Raw genomic sequence first — 11,065 nt, 5'->3', positions numbered from 1 at the left:
GACCGGACCGGGAGTCCCGGCCGCCCGGGTCCCCGCGTCCCCTTCAAGCCCGCCCTGACATCACACCCGCCCTGGGGCGGACCTTAAAGGCACAGCGCATCCCAGGCCGGGAGAGACAAGAACGGCCTGGTGAGTTTCCTCTCCCTTAGCCAGCTGCAGAGCCTCAGGTGCCTGGTGGGGCCTGCTGCTCTTCGCAGTGCCTCAGGCACTGAAAATGGCTTCACTGGATGGCCACTGTTGAGAAGTTTCTTACCAGGTAGCAGGGGGGAGGGGTGGCTTTATCCCAGGTCTGGAAGGACTCTGTTACCAGTACCAAAATCTGGTGGCCGGGTGATATTCACCCAGCTTGAGCTCAGACAGCTTAGAAATAACTACTAGAAAACAGAAGTCTTTCACTTTTTGATGAGCTGACTGAAAGCCAAGGGCAGCTGCAGTGTATAATACCATGGGCACAACAACAAGGCAGTTGTAGAATTCAGGCCCAGCTCACCCCTCCATGCCCTGGGGTGATGAGTGATTGACTCACCTTACCCAGAAGTCAGCTCCTAGCCAGCTCTACCTAGGTCCTAACTCCTCCCTCAACCTTTTCTCATAATTAATTCATGCCTGGCTCCTCAGGGTAGCTGCCAGGCCGATACTATTAACCCCGCTTCACAAACAAAGGAGATGGTTATGTATTTAGTGTATGTGACATGTGTCTATCTTAGAGATTTCAGTCTTTTAGAAAAGGGGGAGCTGAAACTAGCCATGCCTGAGTTATAGGCCTAGCTGTCTGGAAACGGATTTCAGCCCCTTTCTCCAATCCTGGCTCTCACAGGGACAGGTGCAGGGAGGCCTCTGCCAAAAATGGGATGTCCTGAGCACCCTTCATCTGCTTCCCCTTGCTGTGGGGACATGCCCTCCTGCTGAGAAGAGCCCTGGCCCAGTGGGACCCTCCAGAGACCTGTTAGCCCCTGGCCAGCCCTTTAAGGAGGAAGGGCTAAGGCCCAAGCTGGACACTTTCTCCAGAGGATACCTGACAAGGAGACCCAAGTGTCCAGGTACCAGCTTACCCTGCTGCCAGAACAGAAACTACCCATACTCCTACTCTACTCCTGCCAGAACTGTCAGGACTCCAAACCCTGGCTTCTCAGCTTGGCTGAAACACAATGACCACCATTGCCACCAAGACACCTGCCAGCTCTAGTCGAGCACTGACTTATCCTGAGGATGTTGACATGCCAGGGCCTGTGCTGGGGGGCTTTGCACACGTGTGCCCTTCCTCCCCTCGTGTAAGCAGGCATGGCTGGTGGGGCTTATATACCATTTTGTAGGGTTAATCAATCAAACAGGAATCCAGGTTTGTGCCACAATGTGACTCACACAGAGATTGTCTCTAATCATCTGTGTAGCCTTCATTCAATCAGTTAAAAGGCCTCAAAAGCAAAAACAGATTTCTAAGGAAGGAATAAGCAACAATTCTAGCTGTAGGTCACAGCCTGAAAAATTTCTGCCTCCTGGCCTGCTAGCTCTACATCCAGATTCTATAATTCCTCCCCCTCTACCCCCACTGGCTTTGTTTCTCTCCTAGTGAGCTGCCACCCTGGGGGTACCAGTAACATATAGCTCAGAAAATGGAGCATCACCCACAGCCTTGAGACCATTTAGAGATGACTCTTGTCCTTTCTGACTTCTCCCTTCAAAGCTTCTCTTCCTGTCCTCTCCCTCGCCCTTCCCAAGATGGTGCTTGGTACTTGTTCCTGTCTCACTTTATATTGTGCTAACAGATTCACTACCTGTGGCTCCCTACTTACTGCTCTGTGCCAGAGCACAGAGTGGTCCAACTCTCAGATGCCACTCTCCAAGGGCCCAACTCCCTGCCAAACCATGTGCCCCAACTGGGCCAGCCAGAAGGCAGGGGGATGGTCCTCTCTCCTGACTCCCTTCTGTAGGCAGACAGCCAAGCCCCAGCAGAAGTCCCAGCTCCCTGAAGACTCAGGCAGGCTATGAGATGGGCATCTGTTCCCTTAGGATCATCCTGCACTCCCCTGCCTCTAAGGAAGATGACCCTATGCTCTCTAATATGCTGCTAGTATTGAGGCAAAGAGGCAACCAAGATTCCCAAGAGATGCCAGGAATGATGGAGACTATGGCCTAGAGGAAGGGTCTCTGCTGGGCATACCCATGCCATGCTACCCAGCTCAATGTATACAGGAGGAACTGGCAAGGCCTGACCCCTGAAGCTGATCCTAAGAGAGCTTGCTTAGGAATGGGGACAGAGAGGGGGATGGGCTTTCCTAAAGCCCCCCTTCCTCCCTAGATGTTTCAAGAGTGTTTGGTGGGCCTGTCTGAGTGCTCCCTTTGAGGGAAGAGTCCAGGATGGTGTGCAGTCTCACCCTTCACCAAAGCTTAGCTCCTGCACACGTAGTGCCCCACTCTGTCTTGAGGCCACAGTGCCACCAGCACTGGCCTCTGAGCTGTGTCCTGCCATGCCTGGGATCTGTGCCCGGGGCAGTTACGGGAAATGCAAGGTCTCTGAAGAGTGGCCCTCTGGCGAGTTTGCCATTGGAGCGAATCCATCCTGTAGAGAGCCAGTTCCCAAGGCCACTCTTGCAGGACCACCTACGTGCAGCCAGGCGGGCTGCCATCCACCCCTCTGTCCATGTCGGCACTCCCTGGGGAGGCCTGAGTTGGCAGGCAGCATCCCTGGCAGCCTGGGACAACCTCCTGGGCCTCACCAGTTGCAGCTTGATTGCCAATGCGCTGGGGAAGAGCGGAAGGAGTGAGGCTTTTTTCAGAATGAACCACTTCGCTCCATTCCCAATGTGTGCCCGACTCTGCCGGTAAGACCCATCACCCCAGGGAGCAGGCAAAGGATGCTGAATGGCAGCTCAGCTCAGGCCTGAGCCACATCCTGCCTGGCTGTGTAGAGCCTGATACCACTGGAACTGTCAGCAGTCAGTCAGCAGGGCCTTAAACTGAGGCCACAGGGCAATGACCAGTGGGATGGAAGCCAGAAGGGACATCCAGGTTGGAAGCAAGGTAGACGAGGAGGCCATCTCACTCCTGGGAGCAAGGCTCTGGAGCATCACAGCAGCCTGGCATCCTTCAGGTCCTCCAATGCACCAGCAGTTTTCTCCCTCAGGGCCTTTGCACTGACTCCTTTTTCTTCCCGTGGCTCCCTCTGCCTGTCTTTGTCAAGGCCAACTTCTTCCTCCCTGAGTCTGATCTGCAGTCTTCCTGTCCTGTGGGGTCCCCCTCAGAGCCCTCAGTCTTCCTACAGCATGGACAGACTACCGGCCGGTGCAGTCTGTCACAGAGAGGGACAAGACTTGCTGATGACAAAGTGCACGTGACAGGACCAGTGGCCCCTTCCCCGGCTGAAAGGGAAAGGAGCTGAGTGTCTTCCTTGTGGATGGTTTTCTGAGAAGCTCTGTCCCAAGCATGCTTGACTTGTGTTTTCTCTATCACCTACTCAGTGAAATGTGTGGAACTAACAGGAGAGATGCTGTAAAGCGAGATGCAGCAGGGAGCCTGGGGGTGTGTTATGGAGTGGCCCCCAGGTGATGAATGTGCAGAAACTGAAATTCTGAGCCCCAGACACCAGCTGTGGGTGTCCCACCAAGACATGCCAGGAGAGGGCGCCAGTGTACAGCACTTGGGATTTCTAGGTGGGAAAGACCTGCGTGGTGGCCTGCTAGGGACAACTTCCTGGCCTGTCTACCTTGGCACAGCTGGCAGGGAGCGAGAGTGATGCCAACCCATGTGGGGGCCAGAGAGGAATCCAAGGGGACCAGGATGAACCTCCAAGAGGCTTCACCTCAATGAATGACTTTGAGCTCTTCACTGGCCTCAATGGCCCAGCCTCGTGTCCACCTCAGGGCTCCAAGTCATTCACACCATCTTGTGGACTCCTGCTTGATCTTACCCTCTGTTCTTCCCATTTTCTTCTCAGTTGGCAGACACAAGTGAGCCTGTGAGAGGGCCAGTGCAGACCAGGAAGTCAGGCCAGGCAGTCAGAGGAGGAGAGCAAGTGGGGGAGTGAGGGGAGCTACTGCTACCGAGGGGGTTACAACCCACCGGGATACAGAGAAGCCTGGGATGCTACCCATGATGGAGGTGGTATGTGCCCCCATCTTGCATTCACCAGCCCCTAGCCATAGGGCTCTGGGGAAGACCGGGGAAGACCAGGAAAGCTCAGGCAAGCCTGGCCTGAAGAATAGAGGCCAGAGGGACTGTAGAGCAAAAAGTCTGAGGGCAGACTCGGAGCCATGGGAAGGAGCTGGTCCTGTAGACCAGCGGGGCCATGGGGAAGAAAGGACATGGGGGGCAGAGGGGTGGAGAGGAGGGCATGGCAGGGACAGGGGCAAAGAAGGAAGCCTCTGGCAGCAGGTAAGAGAGCAAGGAGAGTCAGAGTTTGGGAGACCTTGGCTTTCAGGTACCAGAAGCCCCCCCCCCAAATCATGGTATTTTGTGACGTGTCCAGCACATAGCTTCCCAACAGATGATGCTGAACTTCACACGTGACCGCAGACGCTCCTGTAGGTGCCTGGATTTCAAAGCCAACACAAGTTCAACAGCCCTCACACACAGTATTTCCTGCATAGAATTCTAAATGATGCACCTTTCACAGTGGGGAGAAATTGTAAACTTTTCACACACTTCAGAATGGAGACTAGAACCCCCAGCCCCTTGACAACCAGCCCGCCTTAAAAAACCCCACAAAACCAGGGAGGTTTGGACATCAGTCTCCACCAGAACCTGAAAACATGAAGTACCCTTAGGTGCTCCCTCAGCCATGGCTGAGAGATGCTCAAGGAATAGCACAGTACCCGAGAAGCCCAGTGCCAATGTCACAAAATGCCACCCATCACTGGGCATCTGAGGCTCCATGATGGGCTTCAACAATCCTTCCATCTTGCTTTCGTCATTCCTACCCGGGTGCGCACGACATAGTAAACCGCACATGGTAAATGCCCAGGCAATGGGAGCTGCAGGTGCTACACCAAAGCACGGGCTTTTATTTAGGGACATGAGCCCTCATTTGGTGTGGGTATTCTCTCCCCCTATTAGGAAAGAGAGGGAGGGCAGGGCAGGATGGGTCACTTCGCCAAGTGGCAAGGGGAGGGTGACAGTGACCCAGACCTAGCTGCTCCCTGTGCATCTCCAGGCCTGAGGGGTGGGGGACACACACTGGTGGCTTCATAGCATGGCAAGCACAGAGGCAGAGAGGTAGGAGAGGCCAGGGTCAGCTCTTCCAGTTGTTTCTGCAGGGCAGGGATACAAAGGCCCTTGGGAGTGGCTGAAAGCCTCCTCTCCCAAGGAGATAGGAAGTGGGTGTCACACCAGTACCAGGGGCAAAACAACTGATCTATGAGAACTTCACCTCCAGCTAACTTTGCCCTCACTGATCTGTTGGGTTCACCCCTTGGTTCCTCACAGGGTGGCTGCTCTGGGCAGGGGCAGCTTTCCCCGAGCCCTGTGACCCCCTGGCACAGAGGTGGGGGGGCCTGGGCTGGTGCTCAGCCTCTCCTCTGGGCTTCTGTAGTAAGGCGTGAATCCTGAGGTGCACAGGGCTTGGCTCGTGGCAGGAAGGGTCTCCTGGCCGCTGGATAGGAAGAGCGCTGCCTGGGCCAGGGGGTGGGGGCTACAAGCTGGTGAGTGCCAGGCTCTGGAGAGGAGATCGGAGCCCACGGACATAGCCTGGGTCAGAAGGAAACAGGGCATCAGCCAGGTGCCAGCCACTGCCCAGGTTGAACAAGGTTGACTGGGGCCTTGATCATCACAGTGGTGACTGGGGAGGGAGACAGGGCCCAGGTTGGCTCTGCAGGAAGGGCGCACTCAGTGACACCACCGACCCATCCCAAGACACCCAATGAGGAGGGCTGGGTGTGGGCTTTGAACCTAGTTCCTCACTTCTTTCAGCTTTGCCATCACAGGGTGCCTGTCAAAGCCCTGATAGGGGGCTGTTATTAGTCAGGTCTGAAGATGAAGCTTTGGGTCAAACGCAAGCCTTCCATTTGCCCACTTGAGTGCACAGCCAAGTTGCTTCACTTTTCTGAGCCTCTGCTTTCTCATCCGTAAAACGGGAATGCTACTATGGCCCCTTGGGGCACAGGATGGTGGACTCGTGAGATGATGACTGGGAAGCGTGCATCTGAGGATCTGGCAGATCACTCGCACAGGACCGCAAGCTCTGCTCCAGGCTCAGCCCTCCTTCTGTGCAAGTCCCACAGGGGCCCCAAGGGCGACCTTGCTCTCCCCTCTCCTTTATGAGGAAACACTTGTGCATTCTGAGCCACAGTCTGGGAGATACCAGGGCCCCAATGCTCCCCCTGCCATTTCTGCAGCCCCCTCCACTCACATGGCCTTGGTCCTGGGCAGTCATCCTGCAGATACTGCCCGCCTGTGCCTCCGTCCCAGGGCGAGGGTCTCGGGAGGCCCTGCGCCAGCCGGGAGGGCCGGGGCTGGGGAAGCTCTCCTCCTGGGAGCGGTAGTAAGGGAGGAAGCTGCTGGGCCCTGCCATGTCCTCTGGGGGTGGCTTCTTCCAGGTGCTGCACCCTGCTCCTCCCACCCAGGCAACCTCGGGCCACAGGGCCAGCTTGCTCCCAGCCAGGGGGGGGCTGTGGCTGCAGAAGGAAGGCGGGGGCTCGGAGGCTCGCTCAGGACAGTTGAGTGGCTCCTGGTCCCTGGAGTTGATGTGCTGGGGTTGCTGGGACAGGAGTCCTGGGTCGGCCCCATCCAAGAGACTCAGAGAGGACACAGCACGGGGCCCAAGGCTCTTCCACGACATCTGGGAAAAGAGAGGGCTGCAGTCTGTGATAGCACCCTACTTCCTGCCCACACAGGATACCAGGGGTCCTACAAAGCCCAACCCTGCCGAAGCCCTCTGGAAACCCAGCAGTGTTCAACCAAGGTTGGATGTACAGAGAGCCATGGGGAGCCCAGGCTGCCAACATCTGTTCCCGTCTGTACCATACACCGCCCCTCCCGTGGCTCCTCCACCATGGCAGGCTGGGCCCTGTCTGGGATCGCAGGACTGTCAGCTCCCAGTCTCCCCAAGGCTGACTCCAGGCTTGTCTGGGTCTGTGGTCTGGCTGCTCCACCCAGGGCGTGGACTCGCCTAGCTGGAGCTCCTCACCTGGACTCTCAACGATGTCTCTTCAAGGAATAATCGAGTCTCTGCCTACTCCAGATCTCCTTCACTCTGCCCAGTCCTACCACACACCTTGGCCTCTCTCCCTTGCCAAGTGTCTCTTGCCACAGGACCTTTGCACATGCGAATTCTATTGTCTGGAATCCCTGTGCCTGCTCTTTATTTTCCCTAAGGGATGACTTACTCAGCGCTTGGCTCAGGATCACTGCCCTAGCTTAGTCACATCCTCTCATCATTGACTGCCACCACCCTGACACCTGTCATTCAGCCCCCCCAGTCTGCCATGAAATAGCTGCCCGAACATTTGGTTAATATCTACCCCAGGGGAAGGACCATCTATCCAGTTCCCACAAGAACTCTGGCATGGCTTGTGCATACTCATCGGTCCACACACCCTCGTGTGTCCTGCCAGAGTCAGCTGTAGCTGGAGTCGAATCTCACGGGCCTCCTCCTCCCGACCTCCACATCACCTTCTCCTTCAGCTCAGAGAAGATTCCACCATGAAGTCACAAGGCCCAGTGCCAGGCAATGATGCCATTACCATGGCGACCTGGGCCTCGGGCACCCTGCACACCTGTGATCTGCACCTGCCTCCTAATTCAGCTTAATCCATGTCTCCCCCAGGGACTTGGGGGGACAAAGAAAATGCAAAATCCCCAGCAGGCACACCGGCTCTCCACACCGCCCTGCTGGGTCCCAGAGGACCTTACAGACTTCTGCCCAGAGACTTAGGGGCTACCCAGCAGGGTTCTCAGGGCCCAGGTGGGTCTCCCAGGTCTGTACCCTGCTCTCACAGAACCTGAAGCCCTGGAACTGCTCATGATTTTAAGCCAACCTTCATTTATTTAAACCGACTTCACGCTATAATCCACATGGAATTTAAATGTTAAGTGGTAATAGATCAGCCTCTAACTTTATTTTGTATTTTGAATGGTCCGTGAACTTGATACCATGCACAAACAACTCATTTGTTCCTCTCCTCTTTGATCTGAAATGCCAAACAACCTAAGTCCTTAATGATGATAAATTCATCAGTTTCTAGAATTTTTCTCACATGTTGTTTTGATGGCTCTGGATCTATGCAATTTTGATTCATGCTGTGCAGCCATAATTTAGAAATCAACTTAATTTGGTGTTTATATACATGATGAAGAGTGCTGTTCACCAATCCACATGCCCCAAATTAATGCATGTACATAACTCTTTTGAAGTAATGCCCCACGATCTCCCTGCCCCAGTCAACCATTGATGGGCATGTGCGTGCATGCATATGTGTATGTGTGTGTGCATATATTTGTGTGTGTGTGTGTTGTGTGTGCATGTGCCTGCGTGTGTGTGGGGGGGTACCTGTGCATCTGTGTGCGTGTGTACGAACTCAGGGCCTTGCCCTTGTTTGCCAGGTACTTGACAACTGAGCCATACCTCCATCTCTACTTTTCACCCCAAGATAGGGTCTCACTTCTGGCCTACAAGTGTATTTAGATCACAGTCCTCTTATTTTCCCTTTCCCACTGTGACTTGTGCGACAGGGACATGTCACCATGCCCAGCTTCTTCCATTGAGACGAGGTCCTGTCCACTCTTCTGCTCAGGCTGGCCTAGAACTGGCATCCTCCTGCTGTCAGCCCCCACACACAGCCAGGAGGACAGGTGGGCACCATGGCTGGCTGTTGACTGAGAAACAGGCCTCACCAACTTTTCTGCCCGAGGTAGCCTTGACTCTTGGTCCTCCCAAGTAGCTAGGGCTGCAGGTGTGAGCTGCTGGTGCCTGGATGATCTGCTTTTTCATACTGCACATTTATTCTTCCTGCTCCAGAAAGAAATGAAACCACAGAGTAGGTGATTTCTGTTCACAGCTTCTTTTATTTAACACAATGTTTATTTAGACTTATTATTGTCTGTTCCTCCTGATGGGTGTGTTTATGATGGGTGTCCATTACTGTAGGGTGAGACACCATTTCTTCAGCCACGCATCCGTGTATAGACATTTCATACAGAGCACTACTATGATTAGCTGTGTACGAGGCTTTGTGTGTATATTGTTTTCATTCCCACAGACTAAATTGCTAGGCTTTGAATTGCTTGATCATGTAGTAAGTTTATGCTTAACTAAATAAGAAGCTGTCTAATTATTTCCAAAGCAGGTGTACTATTTTTGTAGTCCCAACAAAAATGCATCCAGGAAGGTCCTGCTCTATGATCTCACCATGGCTTTTTAATTTTCAGTACCTAGTGCACAGAGCATGCTATGGCAGCTGTTCTGTGAAATCTTTGGTCATTCCACTCCAGTGGGCATATTATACCATTACGATTTTAATTGTATTTTCATGGTGACTACAGACATCGAGCATAATCTCATGTACCTGTTGCCAGTCAATATATTTTTGTTTGTTCAATGTTCCAAATCCTTTGGCCAATCTAACTTTGTTGTTTTAGACTTTCTAGGACCTTACATGGAATCCATACAACACAGTTTATTTGGCTTTACTTATTCAGCACGTTGTTTCATGAGTCAATGGTTGGTTCCCTGATCCTACTGTGGGGTTGAGCACATTATTATTACATGTTGCGTGATGTTTTTCTCTAGTTTTGGAGATTATTTTTCCTTGGATGTTTCTTTCAACTCGTCTTTTGGGAGATTTTACAGATCTTCTTGGATATGTCAGTTTATATCTTTCACCAAATTTGGAAACATTTAGGCCTTTATTTCAAGTATTTTTTCCTGTGGATTTCTCCTCTCCTCTCCTGGGACTCCACCATCAGTCCACGGTGTGGAAAGTTAGACTTTAACAATGTTTTTCTTTAAGTCCCCGAGACTATAATAATTGTTTTCTTCATCATTTTCCTCTGTTCTTGAGGTTGTGTCATTTCTACTGACCTGCCTTTAGTTCTTAGTCTTTACTCTGACTGACATAATTCTGCTCCTGAAATCATCCAGTGAAATTTTTTTATTTTGGATGTCAGAATTTTTGTCTCTAACATTTCCACTTGGTCCTTTTGTAAAAAATTGTTTGAATTTCTCTGCTGAGAACCATTTTCCTTCTCCTAGTGTGTTTTCCTGACCTGATGGCGCATGTTCACAATAGAGGTCACTTGGGGATTCGTATCAGTTGTCTTTTCCTTTGAGAACTAGCCACTTTTTTCTGGTTCTTTGTATCCTGGTTAATTCTGTGTTATACCAGAGATAGTGTATGTTGCTTTCTATAGACTCTGGATCCTAGACGTAATCCTCTGGAGAAAGCTGTTGTTTTGTTTTAGCAGGTCATCAGTTTGGCTTGAGTCCAGCTGCAAGTTCTGTCTCGCCTTCTGCATACCGTGGTTCAAATCTCAGTTCACCTTTCTCAGCCTATGCTTGTATTCCTTTGGGTTTTTCTTGAACATACATTATTTAGCAATTATGTTTAAAAAAATATGTGCACATGTCTTAGCTCTCAGTTCGGTTCTCCATGCTTTGCTGTGTTGTCCCATTTGTGCAGAGCTCAGGGCCTGGGCTGGGCCCTGTGTGCATTTATTCACTGAAGCAGGGGACATTTTCTTCTCGGGCTGTTACTCGCAATGTCTGTCTGTCAGGCGTCCCTGTCCTGGTTCTTTTGTCTAGAAAGATAGTGTTTCCTTTGTAGAGTCATTCTGACTCTGCTGCTTATGTGTAATTGGAGTGCGTGTGTGTGTGTGTGTGTGTGTGTGTGTGTATGAGAGAGCGAGAGAGAGAGCGAGAGAGAGAGAAAGAACAAACCAAAGGACAAACTCCCCTCAGAATGGTTCACTTGTCTATACTCATGTTTTAGGTTCCCCAATTTGCTTTTATTTAATTTTTACAGTTCCAAGCACTGGCTCATTTTGTTCAGTTTTTAGCTTATAGTAAGTGGGATAAATGAGCTTATGGTGTTATGCTATATCACCCTCATCGTCCTCATTTCTTGTAGGATTCTTT

This window comes from Perognathus longimembris, chromosome 25 (assembly GCF_023159225.1).
Source record: "Perognathus longimembris pacificus isolate PPM17 chromosome 25, ASM2315922v1, whole genome shotgun sequence".
Classification (NCBI taxonomy): Eukaryota; Metazoa; Chordata; class Mammalia; order Rodentia; family Heteromyidae; genus Perognathus; species Perognathus longimembris.
This window is presented reverse-complemented; position numbering follows the sequence as displayed.